The sequence below is a fragment of the Triturus cristatus genome, chromosome 4_1 (genome assembly GCF_964204655.1).
Source record: "Triturus cristatus chromosome 4_1, aTriCri1.1, whole genome shotgun sequence".
NCBI lineage: Eukaryota > Metazoa > Chordata > Amphibia > Caudata > Salamandridae > Triturus > Triturus cristatus.
The window spans coordinates 548,087,845-548,104,150 of NC_140585.1; the positions used below are offsets into that span (position 1 = coordinate 548,087,845).

General features: G+C 43.7%; 1 protein-coding gene across 1 annotated transcript in view; it reads left to right on the top strand.

The window, feature by feature from the left end:
* Positions 1 to 800: 800 nt before the first annotated feature.
* Positions 801 to 16,306, top strand: part of PROSER2 (proline and serine rich 2) — a 188,845-nt gene continuing 173,339 nt past the window's right edge. Inside the window, exon 1 of the mRNA XM_085652858.1 lies at positions 801 to 956. The gene's annotated coding sequence lies outside the window, so the exon portion shown is untranslated. The remainder of the gene's footprint in view (positions 957 to 16,306) is intronic.

Sequence of the window (16,306 nt, forward strand, 5' to 3'; positions counted from 1 at the left end):
TTTGTACCGTATCGTTTGCTACCTCTTGTATTTTGTTTGCTTTTGATACATGCACAACGGCCACCACTGCCTCATGTAACGTAACTTTTGTTTTAGTGTTTTGAGTGTCTGCCATTTATTGCAATTTTTTACCTCTGTGTACTTTGTATGCTCTTGTAACCTGCACACGTCACTTTTTCCTTTTGTAACTATCGTTTGCTACCTCTTGTATTTTGTTTGCTCCTGATACTTGCACAAATGTCACTATTGCCTCATGTAACGTAACGTGTGATTTTGTAACATGCTCACTTGTAATTTTCTCCTTATGTATCATTACTGCTCCTATTGGGAAGCGCTCTGACACCTTCGGGTAAAGTCCGCGCTATATAAAAACGCATTAAATAAATAAATACCACACCCCGGGATCATGCTTTACCGACCTCATCCCACCTTCACTTCCCACCATCGCTGTGCTGCGGGGCCACCGGAACATTCCCCCCACCGGCGGTTGAAGCTCAGGGGTGCACTCGCTAGCTGTTACTAAGTTGTTACTAATGAGCCCACCTCGCCCCCAAACCATCCCCACATTTCGACACTGTCGCACCCTTAAAGCCCCGGGATGTCCTGACCGCACTGCCCCTTTGCCACAAGCCACAGACCTCAAAAGCTCAGCCGGGCGCCCCGGCTCGAGCGCGGCTGGGACACGCCTTCCGGAGCAGCGGTGTGGCGGCGGGGGCGTTTTCTTTTGGGATAGGTGGGCTGTCTTTTCACGGGCGGGTCCTTTTCTTTGACCAATCGCAGGACTCACTGGAAAGTACAGCCACAAGACTGTCATAGTATCGCCCAGCAGCTTGTCAATCAACTTAAATCTAGCCTTGCAGCATTTCTCCCCTCACCTTGGCGTATGTAAATTGTTTAGAATCAGAAGTTAAGCAGAAAGAAGTTGATGTACGTGGGATACTGTCCGGCAACAGGAGGTAAGGGCTGTCTTCGGGTATAACCTACCTGATTTGAGGAGCGGGCGGGGAGAATCTGTGCCGCGCGAAGTAGGTCGGAATGTAGCGCCTTGTGTGGGGACGACTGAGAGCTATCCCGGGGACAACCGTGAAACAGGCGGCCGAGAGTGAGATTGGAGAGCGGGGTAGAAACCTAACGAAAGTGAGCAGCGTGGGCATTCGAGGGGAGATTCTAGAAGCAGGATTATGGGTGGGGGGAGTTGATATGGCAGTAAAGTGGGGGCAACTTGGAAGTGCAGCAGTACACCTATACATACACCTGGTAGGTACACCTATATCTACTCTGCTCACAGTCCCACCGACTGTGAGCAGAGCAGATATAGGTTAACCAGGCATTAAGGTACAGGTAAATATTGGAGAAGGGCAATAGGGGAGACAGGGGAGAAGTTGATTTGATTATATGTCTACTTGCTAGTTAGAGTGTATGGACTAAAAAGGCAATACGGTGAGACCTGTGGTAGATACCAAGCATACCTTGGTAAAGTGTAGCGTTGGATTGAATGAACCCAGCCTAACGAGCACAATTCACGCGGAGTCACAATGAGTTATTGACTCCTTTTGGACTGTGAAGTTTGGTAATTTATTTTTGGGTGCGAGTGAGTAGTCTGGGAAGGGCATTTGAGTAGAGATTAGGGTCATCAGCTGGCATGGGTGCAAATTCAGGACGGTCAGTGTAAAAATTCAGGACAAAGGGTCAAAATTCAGGACAAAAATTAGGGGCAAAACATACGTTTTACAGACCTATCAGAAGAGGTCGCACAATAGTATATAAGTAAATAGAAAACCAAAATAAGTACAAGTCAAAATAAGATATAAGGTTGAGACAATCGTGCACTTCACAGTTTTTCAGTATGCGCGCAGCTTTGCAAATTGACATCAGGCCCTTTCTGCAATCACGATTTGTGCAGGAGAAGGCACACCACATGCTGTCACTATAATACATTGTCATTTTATCTGTGATAATCGTCTGCAGTATCAGAATGACAATGGGCCAGACCACAGTCTTTGGGAGGTCCGAGAGAGGCTTCTGCAGGCAGCCTCAGTCTACAGATTAAAAGATAAGTGTGAGAGGCCCCAGGTGGAAACTTTTAAACTCGTAGGGCCTCTCACAGGGGAACAGCATACCTTCCTGAAATTCTCCAATTTGATTTTAGTATGATGTCTGTAAGGCGTCCAAATTACGGACGCCTTACAGTCATCATATTAAAATAACTGACGGTCTGTGAAATTTACTGATGGTTGGTCACCCTACTAGGCACGGAGATTTGTAAATAGGAGTGGTGCTCATGGGAGCAGGGCAGTTTTAGGGAAGGATGCTGGACTCTGGGCGATGGGAAGGTTAGACCTCGGATTAGCTGGCAAGGGGGAGTGAGATGGGGTTGTTGGGGGCGGATGTCTGAGAAAAGAGTGAGTACACTGAGGTTCTTGGAGGCTGGATAGCGGAGGTGGGTGTCCAGAAAGCAACAATGGAGGAGAGGTAGTTTTGGGATGAGGGCCTTGGTGGGGAGACCAGGGGGCAAGCCTGTAGAGAAACGTGGTTGCAGCACAGAAGGGGGCTTCCGTTCTAGACAGTAGTGAGATATCTCGGAGTCTGTGGAGCAGGGACATCTGGAGAGCCTGTGTCAGGCCCACAGAGGAAGACCTAAGAGCAGAACCATAGGGGAAGCTCGGGAAGAGGGACAACATATAGTGGTTACTGGATGTCTGGACGCAGATCATTAGAGGACGTTAAGAAAAGTGCAAGTTTAGTAAGGGGAGATTTGGTAGCAGGACCAAAGAAGAGCAGCGTCATAAACAAATCAGTAAATCTATGGAGGGAAATCTGGGAGCAGTGCAAACTACTAGAAAAACCTCGCAGCAGCAGCAATTCGAGAGAATAAGAACCGAGCAATAGAGGGGTACACAGGAACAGAGCTGAAGTAGCTGAGGGGATTGTCTCCTAGGATAGTCATTATTGTAATTTAAACTATGTTTTGGTTTTCGTCATGAATATTAACCAGATAACTTTCTGATAGATGAGTCTGATGCAAGTTGAGTTGCCACCTTTGGCTTTCACCGGCATTTTGTAGGTGGACCACTTCCAGGAGAAGAAGCTCTGTGCCCTCTGAAACTGGCCAAATTCAAAGAACACATTCTTACCTTCCATTAAAATATCACAACTTATCGCTGTTCTTTGTAATATGATACCTGGTCTTCCACTATCTGAATGAACTATGTTATAATCTGTTATACACAAACATTGTTATAATGTATTCTTCACATCACTTTTGTCCTAGCTTAACATGAGAGGTAGTAGTGCTTTACACCATCTAAAATGGTGGTTAATGCCATATTGTCAAAATAAATAAAATCTGTATGTTGTAGGTAGTAATGGACACCCATTGTACTGTCAAACAGTTGTTCACTGCATGGTCAAACCTTTGGCTTAAGAAGGTATAGTACCAATGACATGGAGACAATGCACAAAAGCAAATAGCAAGAATGGGATGTGTTAAGGAGTTAAAGCATCAACAGCCACTGTCCTTTAAAAATGCTACCAACAATAAACAGGTATAATAAAGCGCCTAGAAATGTAGGTGCCAAGAAAGATGTTACAGTACTACATACGATTTTGAGTCCTCTTTCTATTGTAGGTTCAGTTAAAGATTCCACTTTCCGCAACGAGAACACAGCACAGTGTAATATTCTACTGGATGTTAAAGATTAATAAACCATCCCACAAGTAACATTCAGTATCTCATTGAAGCCCCAGCACACTACGTCTTTGAGAAATCATGCATCTTCAATACTTTTTCTGTTCGTTTTCAGCTCATCGCTGCTTTGTATTTGCAGACCTTTCTGACCTCTTCATGTCTAAAGTTGTCTTCCTGTCTGCTTCCCTACAATCAAAATCTGTCCCTTTAAGGTGTGCAATGGCCCCTCCTGCACTTTCAGAGGCCATGTTTTATGTAAGTTTAGGGTTCCTAATCACGTCCAAGTGTTAAAATGTTTTCCTCATAAGGACTGAAACCATGAGACCCTTCCATGTCAGGGTCATTGGCGTGGCCTGGGAGGGACTCCAGTCATGCTCAGATGCATGTTGTAATTGCAAAAACAAAAGCTATCCAACTTGCTGTCACGTATGATCAGTGCAAGGGAGCTAATCTCTTCTTTTCAAATATGGTAGCTTTGTTTGATCAGCTCAAAGGTTTTACCATCATTTTAACATAGTGCCTTCTGTCTCCAAGTTACTAAGAGATTTAAAAACAGTGTTTCTTTTGTATCTGCAGGAACTTGTATAGTGTTTGTAGTGGATAGAAGTATTCTCTGGCTGGGACTAATTGACCCGTCTCTTTGTACTGGAGACCCATTCACACTCATTTAAGTTGTGTTTCGGGAAGTACGATCCTTACGTTCCTTTATGTCCAGTGAGATACGTTTTTTTTTTTTAAACCGCTCTGGAAAGTTGCTCAAATTACATAAGCCCATGAAAGTGGTGCATATTTTATTTTTACACCTCTTTACTATACATGTGAGAAGAGCATAGAGAGAAGTAAGGACTTCCATGTCTTGTTTATGGGCCTTGGCTTCCTTATCCACACCTTCATGCTATGGGGAGTAGCTTTTTGTATGACATTCACCCATCTGAAGCATAACCATTTGTGGTGAGTCTACTGTTTCTAATCTTCAGATCAAATAACCTCTGGACCTAATTCCATCCCGTTCAAAGCCGTGTTTCACCTATGGCCAACGTTGCTGAGATTGTGCCACTTGTCATCATCTCTGCTACCCTGTTGATTTATTGTAAATTGGTTGATTTTAGTTTGACAGCATCCACCAATGAAAGGCCAAAGTAACCAGAGTCGCCTTACTTGAAACTGCAATCCACATGTGGAGGTCAAAAGAACGGCTTTGTTACGGCATGCATTCTAGTCCATTATCCGAGAAAGGCATGGCTGAACACAAGGAGTACTCACATGCGCAAACATGTAGAGAACTCACCCAACGAGAATCTTTACAGCAGTTCATTCATAGAGAGCACAATGCGATCAGTCAGGTAAATTACCTTCACATAAAATATTACATTGCAGTGGTACCTTAGCCTCTGACAAGCCATGCATTTCGTTTTTTTTGTCAATTGCTGCTTTGTCCTATGTTCTTTTGGCAACCTTCTCCAGAATTGTGCAGCACATGTTTAATTGGGTTTGTTCCGTTACACTGAATTTGTTTTTGCCCCGATTTTCCCTTTCTTTTCAGCTTTATGTTGGCTATTCATAGGTCATCATTTTTATACCCCGTCTTGCTCAGTATTTTCCTTTATATTATTACCACACTGTCCAGTTTGCTGCTCTTTTTGAAAATGTACAGAATGTTCGTTACCTCCTCTTCAGATATACTGCTGTAAAAGTTGCTTCTTAAGTGTCTTCTGATGGGCCCTGCTCATGCTTTTTGGCTGAGTCAAAATGCTGTTACTTTTTTCTCGAATGGACTTTACAGACTTATGGTGATCTGATTCTTATTTGCGAATAGCCTTATCACCACGTTTATTGTACTTGACGTATTTTTTCAGTTTATTAAAGGCGCATTATAAGTTAGAAAGTAAAATGATGTGGTAAGCCCATGCATGGTATTTAATACCCTATCTTAAGCCAGTCACAAGATTGAGCCCGCAATAGAGAATTACCGCCGAGTCTCGGATTACTTTTCCTTTTGTCACATTTTCCTAGATTACTTTACCTCTTTGACACATATTTTCTACCGGTCATTAACAGATACAAAATGTCAGCGGACACACAGGTTCTATTATTGGGTGCAATTCCACACATGGTAAGACGTGTAATTGTGTGGGGTGGCAACTCCACTGAAAACCTGCAGAATTACAACTCGGCACAACTCACAATGCAGGCCTAAATTTGTAATATGGTCATAGGAGAATGTTCAGTCTAATATTTATGCAATCCATTTAGGTCCACATTGATTTGCCAAATAATCCTTTTTTTAAATTATTTTTTTTACAATTCTTTTTATTAGTGTTTTTTTTACAAAAACAGCAGAACAAACCCAAACAAAACACAGCAAAACCCACCACCCGGTCACAGATTGAGTTATCAGGTCTTTAAGGTAAGCTTGTATAATCATCGGAGCACAGTGGTTTCATTGGGGATAGCAGGTCCCGGAGACCCGATATTTGCCTTATTGTCTTCCTCCCGGTGCCCCGCCGCTCTGTGTGGCCCTTTCTCCCCCCACTCCCTAGCCAGTTTGCCCCGTCCCTTCTCCTCTGCGGCTGTCCCAGCGATTGTCCTCCCAGGCTAGGTTGTGATAGGCCCTCCATTGTCCCCACACTTTTTGAAACTTTCTCGGGCAACCCCTCGGCCCGTAGGCCACTCTTTCTGCCTCCATGCCAATATCCTACTGTCAATTTGTGGCAGTGCTTTAGCTCACCCATTTTCTAGCTATGTCCCTATTTGTTACGCAAAATCTCAGAGAACAGAAAATAAGTTGACTTTCAGGGATGTCCACCTTCCCCCTGGGATTCCCAGTAGCAAAAACTGTGGCGTTAAAGGACTGCAAGTTTCCAGGAAGTGTGCGAGCTTGGCCACCACTTCTCTCCAGTACGTCTGTATGTTTGAACATGACCACAGAGTTTGGAAAAAGGTGACCACATCCTCCCTACACCGCAGGTAATTATGGGTCTGTGCCCAACCCATAGTATGCAGTTGCAATCTACAGTAGTACACCCTATGAAGGACTTTCAGTTGTAGAAGCCTCAGCCTAGCCTTTATTGCCACTTCCCGGGGATGCATCAGGGCTGCTTCCCAGTCAATGTCCTCCACTGGGCCAAAGTCTCTTTCCCACTTACGACTCAATGGACCAAGATTATTTGATCTGTTATTAAGGAGGGTGTGGTAAATTAGTGAGATAGCTCTTATGGGCATTTCCTCCCAGAGTAGTCTATTTTCCAGGGGGTTACTGTCTTCCATCTTGTCCCGTGGTATGCCCTTCACTTGTAGCGCATAGCACATAATATATTCAGATAAATCAAAACTGCAGTGTGGCATGTAGGTCTTATTCTGCCTGCAATGTCTAATAATCTTAATACACATGTTGGTTGAAATGGTAAGCCTGGGGAACCAGAATATTCACTACAAGTATCAATTTGAGCAGTTGATTGTGTCGAATCATATGTTCTGACACTGTTCCCTCTGAATATTTTTACAGGTATTTGAACCCAAAATTCACAAGAGTTTTAAATGTGTGATATTCGGGTTAAATCCAGCAGTCACGAATTCGGCAATAGTCTCACACTCTATTTGGTTGTCACCAATTACTAGCCTATTTTTTGTCAGAGGAGTCATCTGGCTGTTGCTTGGTTCTACGGAATGTGACGGATTGTGGCCAAGTACTTCCCTGGACGCCTCGCACCTGTTGCTGGAATGCATCCTGCTTGTTTATGCGCCTTCCACTCTGAATTCTTCGATATACAGTATATTTAAGCTCACCGCCCCATAATCCACTCTTGAGGATAACATAACGACACCAAACCGCAAAAAGGTCACGATTTCAGAGCTTTTAGGATTTCTGTAGATTGAAAAATACTCCAACCACAGAGGTTGCGGTTGTTTCACATTTTTCATGTGAGAGATGAACTCGGGTATTTTTACACAAAGACTGCAGTGTAATATAAACCCGAAGTGCGTGCTTACCTTGGGCTTTGGTCATTACAAATAAAGGCGCTCTGTAAGCGATCACAGATCCATTCCTGCCCTCTGCATCTCGCGCTCGCCTTCCAAGTGGGGCGTGGACCACTGCCATTAAACATTTCAGTTAAGTTGCAGTAAACCGTAATTACATACTTGCAGAGGATGAAGTATTTTGAGAGAGGCCAGTGTGAGCGTCGCACCATACAATCTTGAATGCCAGACTAAGAAATCCTCTAAGAAGCTTGCATGCACTTTAGTTGTCGTTGTAATTAGTGCTCTAATGTGACATGCGACCGATCCCTGGTTAAACAGACGGACTTTTCTCAAGAGTGGTCAACTTAATTAAACTAATGAATTCCTTGTGTGTGTGCGCAGCTGTACACAGATTCCATACCTGCCATAGGCTTGGAGCCGTCTGCACAACACTTGTATACAGGATGTGTACACATTTTGCCACTAATGCGTTCCTATTCAACAATAATGAAAAAACACTGTCTGCTTTTACCCAACAGGAAAATTGTTGTGTACGAATGTCAGTAAATGGTTAATATACTGTGGTGCAAGAGGAATTGTTTGTTGATTTGACGTTTTCCTACCACTTGCAAACCTGTTGATATGATTTTAAATTACATTAAATTGCTTTAACTATACACAGTAAATCATTTGAGCTTGACCCATTAAATACAACACTACAGATAGCTGATTATTTAATAACATTCTCACGGTTTCCATTTGTTAACTTGGTCACATAGTTCTCGCTTGTCAAAAGCTATGTTTTTTTTATCAATAGAAATTTATTTTATTGATGTGAACTGTAAAATTGAGGACCTGAATGCGGAGCTGCTTAGCCGACTTTAATTAACCAGAATCAATTTCTTGCTCTGATGAATGAATGCCTGCTACTCTTCGTCTCTGATCAGCATCACAAGGAAATCTTTCAACCTATCTAAATATATTAATCATTCTATCATTGTATCCGTGTAGCTGTGCAGATTTGCTAACTACGTAAGACATTGAGTCCATATTGTCGTAATCAGTCATTCAAAATTGAGAGTGACAGTAGAGGCAGTCGAGGGCAACAATGTTGACTATGTGCGTACTATGTTTAAACTTCAGATATTCTTTCTTTGTGCTTAATAAACTCTCAATTTGCCCAGAAGGCCTGTGCAGGATCCAAGCAGTACTCACCGGGTTGACGATCATAGTCAAACTGGGGGAGAACGCAAAGACCGTGACAAGTAAGAGTTAAAACCTCGGTGTGGAAATTGCCAGTAACGAGTTGGTAATTTACTGCCTCACCCCATTTACCTTTAGTCATATAACCCGAGGAGTAACCAAAGCATTGGCCGCTCTTCATTTTAAATAGATTGCAAATACACCCATAGAAAAGTGCTGCGAAAATCATCCTTTATTCAGCTTGAAACTCACAAAGTTTTTATGGCAGTTTTAAGAATAATGCAATCCACTTCTGGGAAGTGTAATACAATCCACATATACACGTTTTAACGATCAGAGTAAGTCTTCACATCCAACATAGTTCTCGAGTTCTCATTCTTTCTGTCTGGCAGGAAAAAAACGAAGTAAGCACTTGGACAGACCAGCACCAGTCTGTCGATTTATGTGCTGTCGAGGCCATGCTATCAAAGAACAACATTCAGTTTGGTATATTCCCATTTTCTTTCCATTTATGCACACTCGTTACCGCCCCTCTCCAGTAAGGTTGCCTCTGCAGGTTTTAAAATGGACATCCCACTCATGCGCCTTTTAAAGAAAGGGCTTCTTGACATTGTTCAGCCTAAATCTTCTTAATTGTTTCATGTGCCAAGTCGGGGAAAACTTTTTTTTCTTTGAACATTGAATGAAAGCTTTCCATTGTTTTTAACTGCTTCTAAGATGCAATATCTTTCTTCGTCATAAGTCACATTGGATATCTGAGTTGCTCCGCCCTTTGTTTGAGTCCACGACTCCAGGGCTGTCTTGATCTTTCCACATAGAGATTAATTACTTTTCCATCACAGTTAAGTTAGCTTAGGAGCCATAAAGCAAGGAATCATCAGGAGTTGTCTCCATCTACCCTTCAGCAACCCCAGGATTCCCAGCTAGCACCATCTTGCTCTGTCTGTATTTTTCAACCTGGCTGCCAATGTTTCAGTCTCCCTGATCCATATTTTTTTTATTGATGACACCCATACTGCAATCCTACATCTTGACACTGTGATCCTACTCTGTAATCACGCTTCCTTCATTTACCATTTTCTTCTTGAAGGCTACCACTCTACTGTTCAGTATATTAAGTTTGCCTTCAATTCATGAGATGGAGCTCTCAAATAGTAGTGGTGTTGGGAGATATCCCTATAAAAGAGTTCAAATGTGGGGACTCAACCTTTTTCACCTTTCACACCGTCCAAAAGAAGATAACTGCTTTGTGTTACCGATTTCATTACATCAAGGAGTTCTTTGAGAACCTTAGAAAACATAGAAGGACCTTCCGATTTTTCTTTTACAAGATTCTCATCTTCCTTGTTAATCGTTTTGGGCTTCTGCCCGGGATACCAGCGTTTTATGCTATTAGTCCTGATGACTTTTGGAATGCAACCACGAGCAAGTATTAGAGCAAGTGCTTTGTATTGCTTTTCAAGGTAATTTTTACAGCAGAGCTTTTCTGATAGTTTCGGAGAAAGTCAAACAGGAGTGGTCTCAGTAGTTCCAGAACGAGTAAGAACATTTTGCAGTTTAGCACTTGGATCTGGTTATCAGAGACCAAGACCAGTTTCTCATCAGACTGCTCTTTATAGCACTTCTGTTGGAATGCTCTGATTTTGGTTCCCATGCAGCAAAAACTGGCTACAGCAGTAAGACGAACATCTCACCCCTCCTTCAATGTGTCTCCCTATTGTTCTTTAATATTTCACGTGAAATAGGTGAATAAAGTCTTGTTGTTTACGTCAGCAGCCCTAGTAAATGTCTTAATAAGAAAAAAAAATGTGTATTAAAAGCCACAGGTTTGGACAACATAGTACTTGCAGTAGGGTTTTGAATGAAAATAAAACCATGCGTAAATCTATGAGTACTGTTTAGTGGTCAGGCTAAACCCTAAAACTAACATTTCATATTTTTCCGGTCCCTTGAATGTATAGCCTTTTTTACCTAGTTGACCTGCAGGTATGTGCGAAATTTTTTAATTATCAACAGTTTCTTGCTATTAGTTGACAATGACTTGACACCCAGATAGAATTTAGTATAAAATACTACTTACTGGTATGGCCATACTTAAGGGTTGGTTCTTTTAATATTCTGCAGTGTGGGTTTGTAGTTTGGCAGACTTCTCTTTGGAGAAAGGCCTGCCCGTCCTGTTTTCAGCAATACTGTTGAACTTTAGCAGCTTAATAAAAACGTGTATTGTTTTCTCAGTGTATACGCTCGTAAGGAATCTGAAACCTGTCTGGAAAATCTTGCAAAACCGGTCTGTCGGGGTAAGCCCTAACAAGGTTACTTCTTGTCATATGTTAGGATCTAGCGAACCTTTGTTTTCGTCTTCGGATTTGTTTTTGGGTTTTGCATATTTGACTTGTCAGTTATTTATGATGTTGTTTTTCTAAGTACGTTTCGCTCTTAACCACCAGTTAGAGGTCTAGTTTTTTAAAATGTGTTTTTATTATTTGTATTCCTGTGGCCTGAGGGCAGTAGCTTGATCTGCGATTTAAACCCCGATGTCACTCCTATGAACCCAACTCCTCTCACTGTTGTTCTGGAGTATCAGCACACGCAAGCAGAGGTAATTCTAGGCTGCCCTCTTATTTTCATCACCACTGTGTGCTCCTGAGCTAAGCAAACACCACGGTGCTTCGTTTAGGGTTATTTATAGCATTAATCTGAAATTATAGAGACAGATAAAGTGTATGTACCCAGCAGCACCACTGAGATGGGAACAGGAGTTCTCATTTCCACACATATATATGAACAATAAGTGCCAGTACCCCAATGTCCTAGTTACATAAATAGTGTTTTTATACAGTTGTGCAAGAAGATGTGCTACAGAAACAAAAATACGTGTACTGACGATGCAGTGCTCAAATGTGACAAACGTGCAGTTGTGATGACAGTAATACAGCACAAGATGCAAAAATAATTGTATTAGCCATCTTTAATGCTACTTACCGGAAGGACCCGCTTGTTTTGTCTGCTTATATACGTGTGACCCAGGTTCCCAAGGATATTGGGACACTGTAGAGTTTCATTTTCTTTTGTATATGCTCTAGGAGTTTTGGCGTCTTTTCTGTTACTGGAAGATCCCGTGTTCCCTTTGACGTTTTCTTCTTTACCTCTGCTTTCTACGCTTGCATGCATAATGTCCATGCATGCACGGTCTTTTAAGTTACGCATTCATGATCAATGTAAATAGCCAGATTTAGGTGTTTTGATGTATTTGAAAACACCTCACAATTCCTTGCTCGGCGAGGATTCAGGTCGTCCTGATGCTATTCCAGAACCTGTTGCCTTGTTTTTACATAACTGTGTTTCAGTACTACTAGTTTTAACTGACTAGAGAGGTGGGAACTCAGTTCGTAAAGATTCTTTGAATATGAGATGGCTCCTTAGTGAACAGAGAGCCCTGGAATGCCCATTCGAGACTAGGGGGATGAGCACTGGAATGGCGCACCACCCCGCATTTCCCCACCCCACTACAGTTCTGTTTATTCGAAATGATAGAGCACCTGGTAACATGCCTTGTCCCAAGCAAAGCCCAAGGGGAGGTCAGTGTTTTTTCTATAAGGATGACTAGACCATGGATACTGCCCCAGCCACGGCCCTTACAGATAAGAGCGGTGGGGCCGGGTAAGGGGGGATTTCGACGTACAATGACCAGGTAACAATAAATAAATAATACATTTTCCCTGGTCATCATCCGTCGAAATCCTTCCTCACCCAGCCACACCGCTCTTATCGGTACGGGCCGCCGCTGTACAGCCTACAGGACTTTAAGGTTCTGGTGGGAGCCAAAAAATTGATCAGATAACTGTTCTGCCTACTTTGGTAGCTTTCAGGGTGCTGCAATGTGCGCTGTACAAATACATAATAAAAAGAAAATAACATTCTAGCCAGCACCTATGACATACACCTGGTTTGGTCTTTTTTTAAAATAAAATCAAGTGACTAAAGAAGGAGCTGCCACTCTTTTATGTCAGGCTGAAAAAAGACCAAAATCCTGATCAGGAACAGCATCCCATGGAACCTGGACACATTGAGGCTTTTATTTTTGGTGTCCAGTTATTCAAGTCCTTCATCGAGAGAGCCTCATTACAAGTGGCCACTTAGTGCCTGATTTAGATTACCACATACCGGTTACTCTGTCACAACGGTGACAAATATCCCGTACGCTAAAATGAAAATTCTGTTATATCCTATGGGATTTAGATTTTGGTGGATGTGATATCCGTCACCGATGTGATGGAGTAACCCGTGGGCCAAAATCTATATCAGGCCCTTAATTTGGATGGAGTCAGTAACATCAGTTACCAGCACCATTATAATTATGAGCTTTGCAGGGACACTGGGGATTTGTTGAATTCTCACCAGGAAATCTCAGCTGCTGAAAGCAGCCAAAATCTGGGGCCAAACGAGGGATTAGCGTTGGAATTGGATCACCCATTTCTTAGAAGATCCTCGGGGTCCAGTGTGTAATAGGCGGAGTTATCTCTTGCTCTGGAGTTACTGGTACCCCAATTATTAGTGACTAGCAGGGTAGGGAAGCACTGGCCTATTTCCCAGACAACTTCATGAGAGCCACAACCTTTAAACTGCCTTCTTGGAATACCCAGGTTTCGCAATCTACATACAAAATAAGCTGGTGCCATTGGCCTAAAAAGTAGGCAAAACCTTTGTATGCTCAGATGAAGGCAGCCATGACGCACTGTGCCAAGGCATGTTGTGCTCCAGATGAAAGAAGACATAAAAAAGAACAAGCATTGGCATAGCCAATAGGTCTCGCCTTTGGGAACTTATAAGTGTTTAGTTATCCAGCACAATATCCTTGGTGCAACAACATCAAGTGTTGCATGGTTAAACACTTATAAGGCGAGACCTATTGGCTATGCCAATGCTTGTTTTGAGTGAGTGGCTTGTGCAGGTATGCCACTGTGAGGTAGAGATGCTGCAAGTGCTTTTATAGGAGCCTCTGTGACATTGCGCCTCTTCAAAATGTATCTTGGGTCTGGTGTAATACTTCTAGCCCCTATTCCCGTTTTCTCGCACCCAATGCATCCTTATGTCCCATGTACAGCCGGGGTTGACACTCCTATTACCCCTGCCCTCCAGTGACACTTTACCTGTCACTGGTGGTGGTAGACGTGGTGGTGGACGTGGTGGTGGTGGTGGACGTGATGGTGGTGGTGGACGTAGTGGACTTGGTGGTGGACGTGGTGGTGGTGTGTGTGTGGTGGTGGTGGTGGAGGACTTGGTGGTGGACGTGTTGGTGGTGGTGGACGTGTTGGTGGTGGTGGACGTGGTAGTGGTGAACGTGGTGGTGGAAGTGGTGGTGGACGTGGTGGTGGTGGACGTGGTTGACTTAGTGGTGAACATGGTGGTGGATGTGGTGGACTTAGTGGTGGACGTGATGGTGGAGGTGGTGGTGGACGTGGTGTGGTGGTGGACGTGGTGGTGGTGGTGGTGGTGGTGGATGTGGTGGTGGACGTGGGTGGTGAACGTGGTGGTGGTGCAGGACATCTTGGTGGTGGACGACTATTGGGTAGGTGCTGGCAGAATGCGGATGGAGAGGAGGATCTCGAAGGGGGCACATGAGAGAGCAGAAAGAGGCCGAATATTAGATACAAAAAACGGCGAGTAGATAGAACACAAAACAAATTTAACGGGGTGGTCCCTTCTTATAGCGCATGTGTTTCTTAGCACCCCGTTTTTAGTAAACAGGGGGACCATGGGGAGATTGATTAATCACGCATGATTATCGCGTCCGAATGCTGGTGTTGTTCGAGTCACAGCGTTGGCTTACCAATGTGTGATTCTGGGCAAATTAGTTAATCTCCCGTGCCTTCAAAAGGCAATGTGTTCCTGTGTGAATGTGCTCTTGTGTAATGTACCTGGGTGTCTTGTAAAGGTCTCTACTACTCTTGGGTTCAGTTTGCGCTGTATGAATTTGCAATACAAACAGCCAGCAGACCTTGTAGAGCAAGAGCCTATTATATCTGTTTATGTAGCGCATGCACAGCAATGAGGGTTCTGTACAGCCCAGTACTGCACACTACACAACAAACAAATATCCGTTCATGTAGCGCACGCACAGCAATGAGGGCTCTGTACAGCCCAGTACTACATTTAAAATATAAAGCGCATCAAAGCAGAATGCTCCGATAATAAAAAATAAATACGTCGTGCCTGCAGTGAGAGTGGCTCACAAAGAAAAGAAACAAGCCACGGCATTGCTCTGGTTGATGTTTGGGAGGTAGGAGGGGTGTTCTGTACAGAAAGGCATTATGGCACTCTAGTAAATAAATAAATAAAACAAGCGCGGTACGTGAAAGTGACCGCGTTTGGAGCTGAAAGTGCACGCTGTACTTAATGAGCCTTGATGAGGGAGGAAAGCCGCGCTCGCTCCCGCGGACCCTAGGCCAGGGCAGAGAGAAGGCGGGGCATGCACCGGCCTTTGGCCGATTGTGTGCTGTCTTTCTTAGAAAGACGCATGCAAAGGCCAATAGCGGGTGAAGAAAACAAAAGCACTAGTGTGTGTTCCAAAGTTTAAAGCCCCTACTAAATGTCTCGCAGAGCAGCAATGCGCGCTGGCTCAAGCGAGACCTAAAAAGGCCACCCTAAAACAGAATTTAAAAACAATCGTTTTTATTACATTCCCCCCCCCCCCTAATTAAATAAATAATTGCCACAACAAGTACAGTGTATAGTATATCAATTAGATATTAGCATCTGATATAGCAATGGCAAACATAAAAATAATAACATCCAAAGTAACAATGCAGGTTTGTGTGACAAATACAAGCGGATCTGCTTATCATACTGGGCTAGACAACACAGCATCCCCAGTGTAGCTGTGAAAGCACTTCAGTCAGTAAGTTCATGGTGGAGTAGCAAATAGGAGCTGAGCAGCTGCCAAATGTTGTTTGGTAGGGAAGCAAGGGGCAGCAACGTTGCGTATACATCACTAGTGGTGTCACAGGACATGAGATCCTTCAGCCAGGCCTTCACCGTCGTCGGCGCGGGTCCGCCCCAGTGTAAGGAGATTTGCCTCTTAGCTAACAGTAGGGCAATAGCAGCAATGCGCCGAATCCCAGCCCCCAGGGGACAGACATATCCCAGCAGTGCAAGCAATGGGGAGAAAATCAATTTTGAGTTTACCATCGATGCCAGATGCCCAAAAACGCCTCCCGGAATGCCAGAACGGGGGGGTGGGGGGGCAGTTCCATGTCAGATGGATAAAATCAGCATGTGCTGCTGCACACCTCTGGCAATTGTCAGGTCTAGTTGGGTCCATTTTAGCAAGAAGTTTGGGGTGACATTGGCCCTGTGTGTATACTTAAAATGAAGGAGTTCCTCCACCCACCTCCGGACGGAGCGTCTGCGCAAGGTGATATCATTGGGAGGCTAAATGTGTGCTGTCAGGTGATA